This window comes from Dendrobates tinctorius, unplaced genomic scaffold (genome assembly GCF_039654945.1).
Source record: "Dendrobates tinctorius isolate UK_male_01 unplaced genomic scaffold, ASM3965494v1 ptg000388l, whole genome shotgun sequence".
In the NCBI taxonomy this organism is placed as follows: Eukaryota; Metazoa; Chordata; class Amphibia; order Anura; family Dendrobatidae; genus Dendrobates; species Dendrobates tinctorius.
Genome location: NW_027362054.1, coordinates 1,298,566 through 1,313,803, shown reverse-complemented (window position 1 = coordinate 1,313,803; position 15,238 = coordinate 1,298,566). Strand labels below are relative to the sequence as shown.

The window sequence follows — 15,238 nt, the reverse complement described above, 5'->3', positions numbered from 1 at the left end:
GAAGTGGAACCGGGAGAAGAAAAGCAACCATCTGGCCAGGCGAGAATTTAGCCACTGGGCCGTCTGCAGATACACCAGGTTTTTGTGGTCGGTATATACCTGGTAGGGGAACTGAGCCCCATCCAGAAAATGTCTCCACTCCGAGAAGGCAACTCCCTGTCCCCGATGGAATAGTTTTTCTCCGCCGGCGAAAGGTCTTGTAGAAAAAGAAGCAGGGTTGCTTCCGACCTTGAGCATCCTTCTGGAAGAGGACCGCTCCAGTACCGACGGAAGAGGCATCCACCTCCAAGAAAAAGGGTTTATCCACATCGGGACGATGTAAAATGGGAGCGCTGGCAAAATGAGTTTTGATGGAGGAGAAGGCCCTGGAGACCTGTTCTGGCCACACCTTAAGAGATGATATAGCCCAGGAAAGGCAAGGACTCCTGCTCAAACAGGCACTTCACCAACTTGGCGTAGAGTTAGCTCGTAAGCGGACGAAGACTTTACCAACCTCTCTCCGTTGGGAGTCCATATCTGGAGAGAAGATGAGGATGTCATCCAGATAGACAACCACCGAGGTGGAGAGCATATCCCGAAAGATTTCACTGACAGAGTCCTGGAAGACGGCTGGCGCATTACACAGACCAAAGGGCATGACCAGATACTCAATGGCGATCTCTGGTGTTAAATGCCATCTTCCATTTGTCCCCCTCAGGGATGCGTATCAGGTTATAGGCCCCCCGCAGATCTAATTTGGTGAAAACTCTCTCTCCCCATAATCTATCGAACAGTTCCGATATCAGGGGCAGAGGATACTTGTTCTTAACAATGATGGCATTAAGACCCCTGTAATCGATGCAGGGACGCAGTTCTCCATTCTTGTTGTGGACGAAGAAGAATCCCGCCCCCGATGGTGACACTGACTTCCTAATGAATCCTCTTGCCAGATTCTCCCTGATGTATTGAGACATGGCTTCTGTCTCCGGGAGAGACAACTGGTAGACTCGACCCCGGGGAGGCTCAGCACCCGGCAAGAGGTCAATAGGACAGTCATAGGGGCAATGCGGTGGAAGGGTTTCCGCCGCCTTTTTGGAGAACATGTCTGCATACTGACGATAGTGTTTGGGGAGCGAGGAAATATCTACGGGGACCTCGGTGGAGACAACCTAAATGCACTCCCTCATACATCTACCCTCACATGATTTACTCTACCCAAGAATCTTCCCCGAGGACTACTCTATATGGGGAGAGTGATACCGCAACCAGGGGACCCCTAGAAGGACTTGGTCGATACTCTCGGTGTCTCCATCTCATCAGGAGACAATATCCCTCCTCGTCATGCCCGAGGGTAACAATGGGGTGGTCTGGTGGGTAATCTGTGAGGACAGAGTTGCGCCGTTCACCACTCTAATGTTGAATGGTCTAGATATCATAACCAGGGGTATTGCGTGCCGTTGGGTGAAGACAGGCGACATAAAATTGCCCTCTGCTCTGAAATCCACGCAAACCTCAACCACCAGAATGGAAAAACCAAACTCAAGTGTCCCCTTAAAGGACAGCTTAGAGCAGGGTTCCCCAACTCAAGTCCTCAAGGCACACCAACAGATCATGTTTTCAGGATTTCCTTCGTATTGCACAGGTGAAGCAATTATCACCTGAGCAATATGAAGGAAATCCTGAAAACATGACCTGTTGGTGGGCCTTGAGGACTGGAGTTGGGGAACCCTGGCTTAGAGGAAAATGCCGCTGATTCTAGTGAGCCGCCTCCTACGGCCACTAGGTGCAAGCATTTTCCCAGCCGCTGTGGGCACCGTTTGGCAAGGTGACCCGACTGCCGGCAAACATGACAGATCACAGGAGCTCGAGCGGACCAGGACCTGAATCCCTCACAGGAAGGCCCCAGACGCCTGATCGGGAGATTCCAGAGGTTTAGCAAAACTGGGTGCCAACGTAAGCCTCTGCCTACACTGGGACCGCTTCAACCTTCGCTCGGCAAAGGGAAGAGCTATACGGGTGGAGACGGTGATAAGCTCCTCCAGTGTGGCAGGAATCTCCCTGGTGGCCAGGGCGTCCTTCACATGGTCAGCCAAACCTCTCTAGAATGCCAGAATGGCCACTCCAACTCAGAGGCCAGCGTCCGGAACTGGATGGCAAAGTGGCTGACCATGGACAAGCCCTGTGACAATGCCAGCAGCCGGAGCGCGGTATCATGGGTGACTCGCGGTCCCAGGAAGACCTGCTTCAGAGTGCCCAAGAACTGTGAGGCACTCTGCACCACATGATCACTACGCTCCTACAGCGGTGTTGTCCACTCCAAAGCCCTGCCTGACAAGAGGGAAACAATAAATCCCACCTTAGCCCGCTCGGAGGGGAATCGTGCAGCCAGCAGCTCCAGCTGTATATAGTGCACTGGCTCACAAAACCCCTACAAGAAGCACTATTGCCCAGGAACTTCTCGGGCAGCGGGAGGTGGGATACAGTAGGGGCAGGGATGGCTGTGGACTGCCGTGGCTGCCTGAACAGCGACCGCAGTGAGATCCACAGCTGAGGTTGCACGCTCAAGAGCCGCCAACCTGCCCTCCAGCTGCAGGATGTACCCATGGAGTCGCTGCTTGTCCGCCATAAATAGCCAGACCCTGGCGCTAGTATAATGTTAAGGGCTGGTGGAACGCACCAAATAATAAAGGTGGTATAAGGTGCGTTTGCAGCCCGGGGTCCACCGTGCAGAGATGGAAACCTGCTGCTCAGTAATGGCGGAGACTATACGGCAAATAATAAATGAACACACGCGGGTTAGCATCACCCGGTGTGTACAGGAGCGAGTTCTGTTAATTCACAGAACCGCGGTGCCACACCATGTAGATGCTGAAGCCTGTTAAACTCACAGGGCTCAGCCAGATGAGTGCTAGTATACAGACACAGGAATCCGCCCCAAGGACATGGGGTTAGAGTCCCTCTAGTCCACTAGCGCTCGGCGCTGCTGCAGCGGAGCCAGCAAGAGACCAACAGAGAAATAACACACCAGTGTGCAATGTACCTCTCTGGCAGACGCCACTAACCACCCACAGTGGGGAGGAAAGCGCTAGAGTTGCGCACGGCGCCACACTGGCGGCTACTGCTACCTGGTGCGGTACGACAGTGCCCTAAGCAGAGGCACAATCGGACGCTAGCAAGCGCAGAGGACTGGAATGCACTGTGGCATATAGCCTAGCCACTGACAGGCGCTGACTCGAACCACTAGACCCTAACAACAGACACAACCAAGGGTAGGGGTTTCATAATGAGTCATTCGCAGTATCAAGCATCCGTCATCATACACACCAGAAGCCACAAGTCTATACTAGCGCATGGCCGAGCGGCCATGCAACTCTTTTATAGCGGCATCCTTCTGGGACCTTCCCAGTGGACCAATCCGAGCAGGAACGGTACCTGCGCATGTGACCTCCGACCTCCAATGAGAGGTCGTCCCACGGGCATGCTCAGTAGGGGAAAAGTAGGACTTAGTCCCAGGAGCATCTTTTTGCTGCTGACTCATGCATGAAACAATAGCAGAGCCAGAAGGAGCAACCAGATGCCTAGCATTAACCTGGGCAAGGCGTTGGGACCGACGTCTCTGCTAAGCAGCCTTCTCTCCGGCTGGAGAGGAATGGGAGACCGCAGAAGGCAAGGCTCGAGTTCCCTCCTGTGTGGAGGCAGGAACCCAATGCATAACAATGTGTTCAAGGGAATCTGACACCCTTTTGGATGTACCTAACCTATTAATATGGGAGTACAGGTTCTAGAATGCTTAAAATTGTCATATCTGAGGTCTTATTTTGCAGAAATCATCTCTTAATCCTTTAATGAGTTAGTTTTTCCAGGCTCTGGGCCGTGCGGTGCGTGGAAGAAAACTCTGCCTCCGGTCTTCATTAGCGTACCTGATGCATCCCATCAAAGGGACTGCAAATGATGAAATGAGGGGGGGGGGAAGGTGGACTGCAAATGATGAAGTGAGGGGGGAATGGAGTACTACAAATGATGAATTGAGGGTTAGGGACGGGGGGGGGGACAGCAATTCAATTGAAGGTGGGGGTGGGCAGGGTAAATAAGATAAGATAATCCTTTAATCGTCCCACCATGGGGAAATTCAGAGCATTACAGCAGCAAGGCAGGAACAAGTACAGATACAGATGCATAAAGGCATTACATTGACAGTAGGTAGGTACATATACGAAAAAAAAAAAAAAATGTAACCGGACCGTCACAACTTTGGATCTATCAGTTCTCTGTTTGGGTTGTTCTCCGTTTTGGACAGTGCTGGTTATACAGCCTAACTGCAGCAGGAAGGAAGGACTTTTGATAGCGCTCCCTCTCACATTTAGGATGAAGTAGCCGGTCACTGACAGTACTGCACCTGGGGGAGAGCAAATAATGATAAATTTTAAGGGTGGGAGGGGTAAATGATGTATTGAATGTGGGGGGAGAGCAGTTGATAATGAATAGACGGTGTTGGTGAGAGAGAGAGAGAAGACATGACAATGAATTGGGGAAGAAGGGGCATGTAAATATAATGAATCAAGGGGGTGAATCAAGGGGGTGGGAGGTACAGAGTGGGGGTTTTGAGGATGCAGTGTAGGGTTATGAATTGGGGAAAGAGTACAGGTGCAAATTAATTTTTTTTTTACATATTACTTGGGGAAAGTGGCTATGTATAGTTAGTAGGGGCACAGCGGTGGATAATTTATATTTGGAATAGTGGGCTGCATAATAGCTTATTATATATTAATTGTGGGTGCACGTCTGTATTCAGTTGTGTAGTGTAGAAGAAAGGGAAAAAGTGGATAATGTGCTCTGGAGCAGTGTAACTATGTGTTATTTTATACAGAGACGAGTCATGGCTGGAAGAAGTGATGGCTGTCTGCGCTGCATGAAAAGGAAAAGCAAAGACGAAGGACTTCAGCTAGAGATGTCACTGTATTACCACTGTATTCCTGTGTATAATGCCAGTGATGATTAGAGATAATCGAATATTTCAATGTTCGGTTCAGATAACGTTCGCCGAATTTGCAATATTCGCTGATTAATTTGTCAAATATTCGCCGAACTTTACTGAACGCCATCTTATAATGGCCCCAAATGCTGCCAAAACACATCAAATGAGGGACAGACACCTTGAATGTGACCTCAATTCACCCACAGTTCAGATTTTAGCATGGCACTAAAATCGCTGCTGGGAACAATGTTGTCAGAATATTACGCCACTTTTACCGACTGACAATAAAACATACAAAAAACAAAGAAAAAATGGATTTTACTGGAAAAAAAAAATGTTAGCAAACATTCTTTCCAGGATAATGACTTGCTTGTAAAGCAAAATAAAGAAGGGGAAAAAATGCCAGGCATGAGGTATCGGGGTCTGGGACAGCATTTACAGCTTTCAATGGAAAGTCACAGTAAGATGAGGTGGGTGAGGGATCGGTGCAGAAACCCTTTGCTGGGAGCCCTGATACCACATGCAACAACTCTACCTGCTTTCATGCTGAGCCACACTCAGGTGGCACAAATATCAGTTTTGTAGACTACCATGTAAAAACATGCCGCGGAGACACCATCACATGTTTCTCAACGCAAGCAATGACTAGCCAGGTCTTTCCCCTGAAAGGAACAACCACGGGAAGGGCAGTCTCCAATGAAGGAAACCACCTGTGCCAAAACATGGTATCCATCTACAGACAGCTGTTTCGGGGTATTGCCCCTCATCAGTGTGGAGTAGGAAACTGGCCAGTAGGAGCAATGCCTTCATTGGAGACTGCCCTTCCCGTGGTTGTTCCTTCCCGGGGAAAGACCTGGCTAGTCATTGCTTTTGAGAAACATGTAATGGTGTCTCCGCAGTGTTGAATGTTGATCTCCATGAGTTCATTCATCCTCATTTTTCACAGTCTTCAACTAGGCATTGCTCCTACTGGTCAGTTTCCTACTTCATTGGAGACTGCCCTTCCCGTGGTTGTTCCTTCCTGGGGAAAGACCTGGCTAGTCATTGCTTGCATTGAGAAACATGTGATTGTGTCTCCGTGGCTTGTGTTTTGCATGTTTTTACATATTTCCCATAAGGATGGGGGCATTGCTCTAGAATCACTGCGTTGAGAAACATGTGATGGTGTCTCCGCAGTGTTGGATGTTGATCTCCATGAGTTCATTCATCCTCTTTTTTTGTAGACTACCACAGTCAGAAAAATTTAAAGATAGTAATACGGGTAGTTGATTCCAAGGAAGTAAAGGCCTGACTGTGTCGGAGGCCTACTGCTACAGGCAACACGCATTAAGGAGACCGAACCAGGAGTGTTCACATTTCCAAAAATTATTGGCAGACACCACCAAAGTGGCATCAATATCATCACAGTAGAAAAAGTATAATAGGGACCATCAGTTCTTCCACTACACCCAGTCCAACAGATGGACACCCAACAAGGAGTGTTTTCATTCAAAGAAATGAGGGCCTCACATCACAGAAGTGGCATCAATTTCACAAGAGTAGAAACAGTAGAATAGGGACCAATAGGTCTTACACTAAACCCAATCCAGCAGAAGGACATCCAACCAGGAGTGTTCACATTTTAAAAAATGAGGGCCTGACACTACCGAAGTGGAATAACTGTCACAAGAATAGAAATAGTATAATAGGGACCGACCCGTCTTCCACTACAGCTAACCCAGCAGATGTAGACAATGACTGTTTACATTTCCACAAATTTGTGTTAACATCAGCAGCCGCCACAGCAGGCACACTAAAGATATCACAGAGTGCAGTTACGTGACATTAATGCATCACACTAAAAAATGCAATATCAACTAATCTGTACAGTCTGCGGTTGAGGTGCAAAAGTCCTTGGAGATCCAGGACTTGTTCATCTTAATGAGGCGGTCTAATCTATCAGGGGACAGCCGGCTGCGCTTATCCGTCAGCCGGCAGCGCTGAAGACACGTTCTGAGAGAACGCTGGCTGCCGGGCAGATAAAACTACCAAGGCGTGTGAGACGAGCTCGGGCCACTCAATTTTGGAAAACCAAAATGTGAAAGGGTCCAAAGCCTCCCTGATGGTATTGATATTTAGTTCTAGATACTCCTGCACCATCCTCTCCATTTATTCACCACGAGTAAGACTTGGACTCTGTTGTGCTGGTGCACGAGTTGGTTTAAAAAAAAGTGTCAAAGGACTCGCAGAAATTGCTTCTTCCACTTCTGCTGCTGCTAATGTTTTGGTGTTCACGAATTGACGTGTCGGAGGTTGGAAGTCTACAGCTGCGATGCGAAATGTGTGCTTCACTGCTGTCTTGGGGAAAAGCTCTCCTAAGGTTGTGTAAAAGCGTGTTTCGATACTCCAGCAGTCGCAGGTCTCTTTCTAGGGTGGGAATCATCTGACAAAATTTGGTTTTATAACGTGGATCTAACAAAGAGGCAACCCAGTTGTCAGCATTATTCCTACTCCTAACTATATGGGGATCATGTTGCAGATAGTACAGCAAGAAGACACTCATATGTCGGGCTCTACCATGAGGTCCAAGCCCATGCTGTGTTGGTGGCTGGGTCACAATGAGGCTCGTTTCGTCTGTCACCTCCCACCAACATTTGTTTCTCGGATCTTGCACCTTCGATAACAGTTTGTCTGTTATCACCAGCCTCCCATTGATTGCAGTAATCCACTCTCCCTTGGCACCCGCCTGTGTGACGACAGACTTGAATTTAGAGACAATGTTATCGCTTCCGCATCCTTCTCTGCTTCTTCCTCTTCTTTAGGGACCACCATCTCCTCCCGCAGGCTATTCAAAGTCTGCTCCAGCATATAGATGACCAGAATAGTGATGCTGATGACGGTGTCGTAAAATGAGGCATAAAATGTGTGAACAGCTCTTCAGACTCACCCATCTGTGGTTCCGTATAGTCAGTTGAACGGTTGGATAGCTGGGACGCGGGGGGAAGCAAGGGGAATTTCCACTCGAGTACATGCTCTTTTTGGGCATCATCGACAAGGCGTACTGCTGTGCGTCTGCCAAAGAAAGGTAATGGTGTAGCCTGTCCATTAACATAAGATGTCAGTTGTCTTTGCATAGGACTTGACATTGCTTCACTAGTGCTTTCACAAACATTACCACCTACCCCAAGTACACCTTAAACACCAAGCCTAATTCCCCTTCCACCACGGCCTCGCTTTTTCCCAGTCATGTTGCTCAGATAGTTTGGTAGGAGTGCAGTATTAGCAACCAAAAATTAGATTTTAAACTCTGCACCACCTCTGCAAACAGCTAGATTTCAGCAACAGTAAATTCAAAGTTGAAATATGACGTACTGTATTGTGTTACTCATAGAAAAAAGAATTGAGTGTGGATGAGGCCTGTATGACAAAGAAGTTACGGTACAAACAATTTTAAAGTCAGGTCCCCTACTGTATGACACTAGGAGCAGAATAATTTTTTATAACACACTAGATGCTGCAAACTATTTTTAAAGTCAGGTCTCTTACTGTATGTCGTTACTGACAGAATACTTTTTTGTGGACTATGGATCAGGCTTCTACAGCTTAATTTCAACCCGACCAAATGACAAAGGGTGATACGGCAGGTTGTCTAACTTTTTGCAACTGAAAATTTTTTTTTTTTTTTTTTTTTTTGTGCCTTAGGTCTGCAGACAGGTTCATATCTCCACCACAAAATGACAACGTGGGATACAGCGGGCTGTTTCACATTTAGTAACAGAAAAAATTATAACATTTTTTTAATGTGCCTTAGGTCTGCAGACAGTTTTATATCACCACAGCACTAAATGACAAGGTGGGATACAGCAGACTATTTAATATTATTTCACTAGCTACATGTGAATTAAAATGCTATACTCATGCACGAAACACAATAGAAGCAGTGCATAACACATGCCCTGCTGACTTTGATTGTCGACTTCAGTATGGCCAAAAAAGTAAAAAAATTAATGGAAGGTAAATTTAGCAGCCACACTGGACAGTAGCTCACTACAGTATCTGACTGATATACAACCACCTAGCAAACTGGCTAAAATCTTGCTGTTAACAGTGCCAGCGTCAGGAGCAGCCTCTCTGCGCTCTTGATTGGCCACACTCGCTGCAGCAAAACAAACCTACTTCTCATATCTCATATCCTCCGTCTCGCAACCCTAAACAATTATTCAACACCTTCAATTCTCTCCTCCGTCCCCCAGCACCTCCTCCCTCCCCACTCATCTCAGCTGAAGACTTTGCCTCATTTTTCAAGCAGAAGATTGATAACATCAGAGATAGTTTTGGTCGACAACCCCCAAAGCCCTTCCTCCTAACTGCCCAACCCTCCTCCTCCAAAACCAACTTCTCCACCATTACAAAAGATTGACTCTCCACTCTACTCTCAAAATCACATCTCACCACCTGTGCACTTGACCCGATCCCATCCCACTTCATCCCAACCCTAACCCAGCTCTTCAACCTATCACTAACAACTGGTGTTTTCCCCTCAAGCTTTAAACATGCCTCAATCAAACCTATCCTCAAAAAGCCCACTCTTGACCCATCCTCTGTATCTAGCTATCGCCCTATATCACTTCTCCCCTATGCCTCAAAACTACTGGAACAACACATCCATCTTGAACTGTCCTCCCACCTCTCTTCTTGCTCCCTCTTTGACCACTTACAATCTGGCTTCCGGCCGCACCACTCCATTGAAACTGCCCTAAGGTCACCAATGACCTATTAATCGTCAAGGCCAGGCGACACTACTCTGTCCTCCTTCTCCTGGACCTGTCCTCTGCCTTTGACACAGTGGACCATTCCCTATTACTACAGACCCTCTCATCTCTTGGCATCACAGACTTGGCCCTATCTTGGATCGCGTCATACCTACCAGACCGGACATTCAGCGTCTCCAACTCGCACACCACCTCCTCACCTCGCCCCCTATCCGTCGGAGTCCCGCAAGGTTCAGTCCTAGGTTCCCTGCTCTGCTCCATTTACACCCTCGGCCTCGGACAGCTCATAGAATCTCACGGCTTTCAGTATCACCTCTATGCTGATGACACACAGATCTACATCTCTGGACCAGATATCACCTCCCTACTAACCAGAATCCCTCAATGTCTGTCTGCTATTTCATCCTTCTTCTTCGCTAGATTTCTAAAACTTAATATGGACAAAACAGAATTCATCATCTTTCCCCTATCTCACGTGACCCCCCCCAACGGACCCATCCATTAAAGAAACTGGCTGCCCACTCTCTCCAGTCCCACAAGCTTGCTGCCTCGGGGTTATCCTTGACACTGATCTCTCTTTCAAACCACATATCCAAGCCCTTTCCACTTCCTACCGACTTCAACTCAAAAATATTTCACGGATCCGTACATTCCTCAACCAAGAATCTGCAAAAAAACCCTAGTCCATGCCCTCATCTCCCGGCTTGACTACTGCAACCTCCTGCTCTGTGGCCTCCACTCTAACACTCTCGCAACCCTCCAATCTATTCTAAACTCTGCTGCCCGACTAATCCACCAGTCCCCCCGCTATTCCCCGGCCTCTCCCCTCTGTCAATCCCTGCACTGGCTTCCCATTACCCAAAGACTCCAGTTCAAAACCCTATCCATGACATACAAAGCCATACACAACCTGAGTCCTCCATACATCTGTGAACTCGTCTCCTGGTACTTACCTGCATGCAACCTCTGATCCTCACAAGATCTCCTTCTCTACTCCCCTCTTCCCACAATCGCATACAAGATTTCTCCCGCGCATCCCCCCTACTCTGGAACTCTCTACCACAAAATATCAGACTCATCAAACCGCTGCATGACCAGCTCTACCCTCGTCTACTGTATCCTCACCCATCCCTTGTAAATTGTGAGCCCTCGCAGGCAGGGTTCTCTCTCAACCTGTACCAGTCGTGACTTGTATTGTTTAAGATTACTGTACTTGTATTTATTATATATACCCCCCTCACATGTAAATCGCCATGGAATAAATGGAGCTATAATAATAATAATGTGCACACATAAAGTTAGGGAAAAAAAATGATTGCTGTGCTTACTAGAACGCCGTGCCCCTGAGCTCTTCAACCCCCTCCCCCCATGAAACACGTGCCAAACGTTCATGTTGCACCACCATTATTGTTGCTAAAGTGATGAAAATATTTTTGCTCGGGTTTCCGATCACAAATCCTAATGTGCCATATTCGTGCCGAATTTATGTTTGGCGATCAATTTTTTATAATAGCACTTGGTATTGTGTTTTGTTATTAATGATCATGGTGTGGCAGTATTTGTTCCTTGTATGTGTCATGATCCAGACCGGGTTTTGAGTCCTGTCTGCCCCTTTTCCCGGTCTGGTCATGTCAGTGGTTAACTTTGCCTCGCTTTGGTTTCAGGTCGGCCATTTCTCCCCGCTGCATCCTGCAGGCGATGTCAATTATATTGTCTGACCTATAGCGTGTGTATCTGATTCTGGTAGTACCCAGATTTGTCCTGCTGCGCTTACTGACTACGTCTGTGTCTGTTCCTTCCTACGTCTGTGTCTGTTCCAAAATGGCCTCCCCTTCCTCTCTGCCCGTCCCATCTTAGTGTTTCCCTTTGTTTTTGGATTTCCCAGTGTTTGACTCAGACATGTCTCTGGCTTCTGGCACTTCTGCTCTGAACTGGTATTGACCCTCTGGCGCTCCGCTGACTGTGCTTGTTTTTTCCCTTTGTACTGCTTGACGGTCTAGGTTTTGACTTTGCTTGTTTGAGTACTCTGCTGCCACCTGGTGGTAGCCTCACTGCAGCGCTGCTCTTGCAGTCGTGCTGTCCTCCTTCCATTCTATTGTCATCTAGTGGAGCTTGCAGCTATCTGCATTGCTGCAGTGTGACAGTATGTGGTAATATTTGGTCACTATGTGGTGGTAATATTTGGTCTGGTCTTGGTGTGGTGGTAATTGTCCCTTGTTTATGTTCTGTCCCCACATGAGGCAAATGGAGGTGTAGTTGAGTGGGGCTGGGAGAGATTCCTACCTTCTGTTTCCTCGATGCAGAGCAGACAGGACCATTGTTGCTGTTTTGCTGTTCATGCGTCCGGAGAGATGACACACCAGATATTGTGAAGTCCAGACTTGTTTATTGGAAATCTGGACATACAACGTATGATATGTAATGCAGTACTTCTCCAGAAATGCAGGTGTAACGACCGAGGTGGTACAACAATGTGTGTGCAGCAAGGTGGTAGCACGATGATTCAGCAAATTGTGCAAATTAGGAGTGGTCAAAAAACTGATGCCTTCCACAGCCTGGTAAGCGTGTCTCTCCCGGGTGAAAAAGAAACTAGTAATGGCCACCAGCAGGAAGAGAAGGAGTCACTGACCTGGAAGTGGGAGGCATATACTAGAATTAAAAAAGGACAGCAGGTGGCAGCAGACCAAATGCAAAACTGAATACAAAGAAAGGTAACATAACACAATTATATAAGCATACAATCATAACCTTAGATGGAACAGCACAGTTTATGGTATTTTAAAAAATGTATCTGACTCATTCTCTTAAAGAAAAATAAAAATATACCTAAAAAAGTGTATTGGATATTAAAATAAATATTTACTAGGTTAGAATAGAATAGGGCCCAAATAAGTCTATTTTGTTTTGGTGGCTTAAAAATCTTTTGACCAAAGCAAAAGCTGTTGGCTATGTATCTGATCTGGTGTTTGATGGCAACTGTTAATATCTGATTGGTGAGGACGTGGATCTGAATTGAGTTTTTCCAAGAGTGGGCGGTGGGACTGTGGAAGGTTTGACGGGTGGAGGTGGAACTGGGGTGGAGCCTGGGTGGAGTTTCAAGGGGGCCCAAAAATGTTGCCAGTATGGGGCCCTGAAATTCATAATGGCAGCCCTGATTGTAGTGAATGGATCCCTCAGGGGATTTATCTGAACTACATATTTTGTAGATTTAGATGAAAACCACAATGTAAATGCTCAGGATAGAGCACAGGATAAATGTGAACTGATCCAAAATGTTTTCTACCTCAAAATGTCACCAATAAAAGCCTGAAGGGTTAATAAACTACTTGAATGTGGTTTTAGCACTTTGAGAGGTGCAGTTTTTAGAATAGTGTTATTTTTGGATATTTTCTGTCTCCACCTGTTTTACAGGTGTTCTTCCTTTCCTTTTCTTCAACTCCTACATCTTAAATGTTTTATATATAAGGTATACTATATGTGTATGGTAACCCCTTTCCCTTGCCTATCCTGTACATACAAATCTTTTTCATTTTCCTTCTATCCCTTTAATTTTTTTCTTCCCCTTTTTACCATTTTCTGTAATAAACCATATTTTTCTTTCCTCCTTCTCATCCTTAACCCTATATCTTTCATCCCTTTAAATTTCACTTTTTTGCTTTTATTTTGTTCCTGTTTGCGTCTATTTTACTGTGTATTCATAATATGTCTCCGTCCTTTTTCTTTACCCCATTTTTGTAAAAAATCCTCATTAAAAAGTACTTTAACAAAAAAGGCACCCGCGAGCGCTGCTGAACAGTGAGGTTTTGGTGCTTTTTTTTCGTTTCTTATCTTCTATGTGGAGCTTAAAAAAAGTATGTAAAAAACTACAGTTAATTTTTCAAGTGCAGAATCAAAGCTTTTCTGAACTATAAAAAAACACATTAAAAAACACACCAAAAATGCATTAAATAAGGGGGAGAAGATTGTTACTGTGTAGTTTGGTGTCGCTCTTGCAGAAAACAAAAAACAGTATTTCTGCAACGTGTGAACGCAGCCTTACAGATACAAAAAAGTCGGATGTCGTATAGCGACGCTACATAACGATGAGAAAGTTCTGGTGGCTCCAACTGTGAATGAATGAACAAAAAATAATCCACAGGTCCCAACTGGAGATGAGCAGGACGCACAGATGACGTCACACTGACTGGACTAATGAAAAGCTGAGCCAGGGAAGGTTAGAGATTCGTGGCCTCCCGTCCAGCTGTCAGGTAGCACTGTTCTGGACGCTGGACCAGAGACCCACGAACCATCCTCTCATCTCTTGTCTCGGATACCGCAGACAGTCCTGGATTTGGGCCTACGCCCTGCAGTCACAGGTGTCTGCCGAATTTCCCTCAGTACCATCGTCCCTCTGACAACTCCTCCTGTCAAGGTAAAAAAAAATGGTGATTGGGCTGTGGCCAAAATTTATGATCTGTCCCTCTTTCTGTTATTCTAAAGTTGGGACGTATGATATACCTTAAGTAAGCATAATATATAATACTGTCGTCTGAGCAGAGCTGAGGAATAAAACTAACAATTCTTACACATATATGGTGCAAATAGGAAGAGAGGGCCTTTGACCACCCTATTATGCCGCGGGGTGTGTCACTGGGTTTAGCTCAGAGTCAAGAGCTGAACCCACTCCACACAACATGGCTGCCATCTACCTTCAATACCAGGGGACTGTGTCTGCGTCTGGTGCCTATGGTGTCCCAATTTGGCGGTCTGCTGACCCAAACCCCTCCTACAGACTTTTATATCAAGTTAGGACAAACACTTTAAAAAATGTAAAAAATATACTGTATATGTTTATATACGTAAATTATTTTTTTTACCAATGAGATCTACACTTTGTCACACAGAGAACAAGCCATCACACTGCTGTGTTAACCATGTTCTGTATTTGGTCAGTATTTTACCTCAGTATTTGTAGGCCCAAACCCGGAGTGGGTGATAAATACAGAAGCAGTGACGGGTTTCTATTATACTTCTTCCTCTGATTGTTCCACTCCTGGTTTTGGCTTACAGATACTGAGGTAAAATACTAAATGGTGTGAACATGGCCTAACTGAAACTTGTGACCCGCGTGGCTCTCAGAATATAGAGACACGAAAGGTGATTTTTATTCAGTGTATTGTCATAAAACTAAAATAAAGCCGTATACATTTAGTATCGCGAGAATCGGAGAGAGATTTACAGGTAACGATGTTTGGTCATGAATGCAGAAATAGGCTGGGTATAGAGTTACTAAACATCCTCAATGTGTAAAAAAGGTGAAGTGAACCTTGATGGCTTTTGCGCACTACACCGGTGTATATGTATAGCATTTCACTATGCGCATGCAGATACAGAGTGAAGGCGACCCTAGCAGGCAGCCAGATACCTCTATGTCGTACAGCAACTGCTTCTCAGAGATCTTTCCGGCAGAACAGAAAGGCATGCCGGGAAATGGAGTCTGTCACCTAGCGTACGTCATACGAATCACATCCTCCCACCCCAGCATGCAGCGCGG

The 15,238-nt window shown here is 46.2% G+C and overlaps 1 long non-coding RNA gene across 1 annotated transcript; it reads right to left on the bottom strand.

Annotated features, from left to right (window-relative positions):
- Positions 1-12,071: 12,071 nt before the first annotated feature.
- On the bottom strand, positions 12,072-15,238 carry LOC141076115 (uncharacterized). Its single transcript, XR_012227418.1, has 2 exons — positions 15,110-15,238; positions 12,072-14,108 (listed from the first exon to the last, which is right to left on the bottom strand). It is a non-coding gene; the product is annotated as an uncharacterized lncRNA (long non-coding RNA).